The sequence below is a fragment of the Helianthus annuus genome, chromosome 17 (genome assembly GCF_002127325.2).
Source record: "Helianthus annuus cultivar XRQ/B chromosome 17, HanXRQr2.0-SUNRISE, whole genome shotgun sequence".
Classification (NCBI taxonomy): domain Eukaryota; kingdom Viridiplantae; phylum Streptophyta; class Magnoliopsida; order Asterales; family Asteraceae; genus Helianthus; species Helianthus annuus.
The window spans coordinates 32,692,788-32,698,179 of record NC_035449.2 but is presented as its reverse complement, the minus strand read 5'-3'; the positions used below and the strand labels follow the sequence as shown (position 1 = coordinate 32,698,179).

The 5,392-nt window shown below is 38.2% G+C and overlaps 1 long non-coding RNA gene across 1 annotated transcript; it reads right to left on the bottom strand.

Annotated features, from left to right (window-relative positions):
• Positions 1-233: 233 nt before the first annotated feature.
• Positions 234-3,353, bottom strand: LOC110869006. The gene is made up of 3 exons (XR_002552902.2): positions 1,140-3,353; positions 603-1,070; positions 234-518 (listed from the first exon to the last, which is right to left on the bottom strand). It is a non-coding gene; the product is annotated as an uncharacterized LOC110869006 (long non-coding RNA).
• Between the last annotated feature and the right edge of the window lie 2,039 nt (positions 3,354-5,392).

Genomic DNA, 5,392 nt, shown 5'->3' with positions numbered 1-5,392 from the left:
CTCTAATAGCTATTTGTTATTTGATTTGGTATTTTTTTTAATCACAAAGTTACCTACTTGTTAAATTAAAACAAAGATGTCTACAATATGAAATGTTTGTCCATAGACTATGAAATGAGCAGATTGTAAGGACGTTGTGACTACCTCATTAAACTAAAATAAAGATGTCCATAATATGAAATGTTTGTCCCCAGATTATGAAATGAGCACAATGTTTTTTAGCCATGTCACCCTCCTTATAATCTATCTACTTCATTCAAGTAAAACAAAATTACAAAAGAATCAAATCTTTGTAGTGGTTTAATTCTACCTTTCATGTAGCAAAAACAGTCTGAGGATCATCTATATATATATATAACTAAACAACATACACTAACGAAACTCGCCACTACATTTTCATTTGCCGTGCCAGCAAGAATTATTATGTACACCACATGCTTAAAGCATGACAGATGTTATCCAGCACCTAATCTCAATATCTCCTTGGCCGTTCTCAACCTAAGATATGACACATGTTCCTATACCAAAGATTTAGTCCGTGTTCAGTTTAACCTCACAAATAAGATGGATGAGTCATGCATAATGCATATAAAATAACTGACCGCTTGAGACAGGCCACTGGAAAGCAACAACGCACCGAAATCCACCGAAACCAAAGTTGAAGCCTAAAAAAATATTACATCAGCCGAGAGAACAAAAGCTAAAGAAAAAGTTTCATCAGGTAAAAGGACAGTTGGTAAGTCAGTGGCATCATTCAAAAACTCTTTAATCCACCATCTTCAACAAACTGTAAAAATATGAGAATCGATTCCAGTGTAAACAAAACATAAAGCTGACAATATGGAAAGACAGAAATCCAAGATATCCAAGCTGCAAATATGAGAATCGATTCCAGTGCAACCATGAAGGTTTGTCGTACATTTCAGGAAACTTGCGGAAATCAACATACAGTTCGCTCCTAAGCTAAGGCCAACAGGAACAACTATAGTCGAATTCGATGATAAAGCGCTATCATTTGTAGATTTTATTGCACTGCTACTGGAAGTCGTGCGCTCTGTGCCTTCTGTATCCTGCACAATATTAGGTTAGTGACCTACATTCGTGAAATGAGAAACTCCTAAAAGGTGTATAAAAGATACCTTCTGGCCCTCGGATTTAGACTGGCCTCCTTCTAGTTGACCTGGATCTACAAGATAGCAAACTTATACAAACAAAATCATAGTAAGAACACCGATTAAACATAACATGCATAGACATAATATGTGTAGAAAAATGAGTTTCACTCCATGTGCTATCATTGACCCCTCTAGCTTGCAAACTAACTCTAGTTGTAGCTACAGTTAGTCAATTATATTTTATATATAATAAAGCATTGTTAAGTGTTAGTTAACAGTTGTTATAACCTAATAATTTAAAAAAGTTAAGTCATGCCAAAACACCTACATACACAGACACTATTTATACAACTGAAAATATATATTGGTTATGTAACAGGTCGAAGCATTTAGGTTTATAGAAAATGTATAATTTGTATAATTTTAGTACTTAATTAAACCAGCTAGTTATGTCTATAAAATTACGATAACAGAATGACAGGAGATGACGTTAATGATGTCAGATATACACTCCTTTCACCTGGTGGGTGTGTAGTTGTGGTCGACTTTTTAGAACTTCCGCGACCGATCTATCAAATGGGTGGAACATGTAAGTGAGGAAACACTTACCGGGGTTTCACCACCAGTTACCAATAGGGGTGAGCACGGTAGCGAACCGATACCGATCCCGATATTCATGAAAAGTTGGTACCGTACCGAAAATACCGGTACGATACTGGTTGTTCGGTATGATACCGGTTGGCACCGAATTCTTAAATTGATATGTTGGCACCAAAATCATCAACCAGCTCTATCTCCCATTTTGGATACCAAGATTTGCAAAAAAGTTAAGGCATATACATTATAGAATACTGGAAATTTGAAGAGCATGGTTAGGGAAATTAAAGCATTCGACTATCATCTATTTGTCATTCTCTTTTAATTCATATTTGATACCAAATTCTAACACTTGTTTTTTTATAAAGGATCAACTAACAACTATGTTGTTGCTCAAATGTAAATTATTAAGTATGATAGCTTACATGTTGAATATTAAGTACGCCGGTTAAAAAATATCCTTTGTGTCGTAAAACCATCAAGTCGTAAGGTTAAGGTGACCCCAAACCTCAGCCATGGTCCCTGGTTCTTACATCAACAGACCGAACTGGCCCTTTTGCATATTAGGACAGATCCTTGTTCATGCACAAACATACCCAATGCAAGTATTCAGGGGTAACCTTTTACCAAAAAAAAAAACCTCTGTTTATGATATGGGCCAAAATTTGTTAAGATTTAATTTTCTATTATTATTATCCTTAATATTTTATTATTAATACAAATATATAAATTTGAGTTTAACATGCTAAGCAGTTTCAGTTTAACATACAAATATGTTAGGATCGTCATGTTTTGTTTATGAGAATTTGGAATTTGATTTGGATTGATAATGAGAAGACTTACACTCTAGTTCTAAATTAAAGTTCACCACCCTACTTGAATTATGGGTGGGAAATAGGAATAAGTGGGAAATCGGTACTAATTCGGTATTATCAAAAAATACCGGTAACAATCCCGAAAATCCCGATCCCGAAAAAATGGTAAAACGTAATAGCGATACCGATACCGAATACAACCGGTATGGTATCGGTACGGGACGGTATCGATATGGTATCGGTAGTTGGTACCACATGCTCATCCCTAGTTACCAATGCGCTGCTACCTTTATCTTTCTATCTTCTAATCATCGCAAAAAAACGCAAATAATACTTAAAAGAATAACCCTAAACCCCAAATACAACAATCGACTACACACAAAATTGAACACCTCAGACAAGGTAAAAGCCATTAACAATATCTACATGAAAAATGAAAGCATACCACACAGAAATTATGCATAGATTAACCAATCACCTGAGTAAAAACATACCAACCTAAGGCGAAAGCAAAAAATTCAGCAATTAAACAAAACGTAAAAGAAACCAACAGAATTTGAGCAAAAAGCAACCAGACTACAGCAATGGATATGTTGCAGGCGGCTAGGATGTCGGAAACCGGTCGCCGGAGACTCACTAGGTCAGAACTAAACCACTGAAAACCCTTGAGCCGCCACCATCTACACGTGCCGGGAACCTGCTGCCGGAGACACCTCTCTCTCTCTCTCTTCCAAATCTCCCTTTCTCTCTTACTGGCACCTCTCTATCTTTGTTTCTGATAAAGCACATAACACAGCAACTTGAAAAGCACCCAATGTTTTTTGAAAAACACCCAAAGCTAAGGGTACAAACAACCTATGCTTAAAACTTGTTGCTTATTTATAGATGAGTAAACTGCCATTTTGGTCCCTGTGGTTTGGGCACTTTTGCCATTTTAGTCCAAATATCAAACTTTTTAAATTTGGGTCCCTGTGCTTTCACTTTTATTGCCATTTTAGTCCAAAATTCAAAAACCCCCTATTTTGACAGTTGAAAACTGCTTTTTTGTCTTTTTGTTCAGGGGCAAATTGGTCATTTTATAAGTTATTATAACAAATTATTAATTATTAAACACTAAATAAAACTAAACCCTATAAAAGATCTGAACAATCTTCATCTTCCCCAAATGCCCCAAAACCCTCACTCCCCCTCCACCACCACCACCCACAGCCACCACCACCACTAACTCCGCCGCACCTTTCTTCACCCAGCCTCTAATAACCGCTTTCTCTCTCAACAACCAGCCTCTAATAACCATCACCGAGAACTCATCCGCCACCTACCTATAAAAGAACAAACATGTCTTCATCTTCTCCAAACACAACAAAATCAAACAAGCATTCATATCCACCCTCAAAACAATATCATACCCCTTTTCCATATAATCCCAATACAACAATGCATACTCCAATAGTTAATCATTTCCCACCATTGTTAAAACAATCTCACCTGAAAACGACTACCTTAACTGAATGAAGAACCCATTTATGATTACAAAGTCCGGTACAATTCCGTCTGGTCGCCGGTTTCCACAGCCGGAACCACCATCTCTAACAAAAAACCACCATCTCTGACAAAAACCGGAACCAGCATCTCGATCTATTCAGTCACAAATCAAGTCCCTTTGAAACTCATCGATTCATACGTGTCACACCCCAACCGATGGCGGAATCATCGGGGCGCGGCACTGAGCGAAACAGATTGTTCAGAAGTTTCCATAACAACTATTTATATAATCCAGTTAAAGATACGTCCCATACCGTATCCCAGACAAACAAACATATTATTACAGATAATCATCCAAACAAGAAGTTCTGTTCCGACAACTCAGATTTATTATTACAGATAATTGTTTATTATTTCTAGACTCCCTAGCCTCGATTTCATCACCACGCACCTAAGCATCCTAGCAACTTAAGCACCTGTCACATACGTTAAAATAAAGTCAATACATGAAATGTAAAGGTGAGCATACAAGTTTGATAATAGCATATAGAGTTCGAATAGTTTACGCATAACCAGCACGTACACGGAGGAAAACGAAGCATGTTAATTATCGACATGGACCTATCGATACCAATGACTGCGGGTTGACCGTCCGAGACGGTTCGCAATACATGATTACCACCGTAATCCATGCAAGTAATTGTCCTTAACAACCCCCGTGTGAACGGGTGCTGAGTCCAAACTATAGTACTACGTCGTTAAGGCAGGTAGACAGCATTCCACGTCTAAACACAATCAACAAGCATTCATTAAGTCACGTAATACATGCATATTGGTTAGCGTTCAAATAGTTCGAGTAGTGTGATCGTTTGTGTTTTGATATAAGCAACGTATGTAACACCCAAAAGTGCTAAAAGCAAAAGGGGTCGAGTATACTCACAGTGATTGATTATGGATTGAAGGGAGCGCTGAGAGTAGGGTTAGCCTGAATAGTTAGATAGCACAACAATGAGTAACGCGGAAATGCAAACAAGTGTGAATGGATCGAATAGGCTGGTCGATCAAACGGCAGGTTCGATCGAACGGTCTGTTCGATCGGCTGGTATATCCGATTGGACAGTCCTGTTCGATCGGCCGGTAGGCTCGATCGGCTGGGCCATTCGAGTGGATTGTTTCTTCCTCTGGTGTGTTTGTGTTTGAGGATTTGAACTTTTGAAGTTTTCGTTGTAGTATATGAGAACACAAAAATGTCCTTACCTTTCAGGTCGATCGATCGAACGGTCCGTTCGATCGGCCGGCTTAATCGATCGGCTGGGAACTTTAGAGTGATTCTTAACAGAATGTCGCTCGATCGAACAGCCTGTTCGATCGCCCGGCATT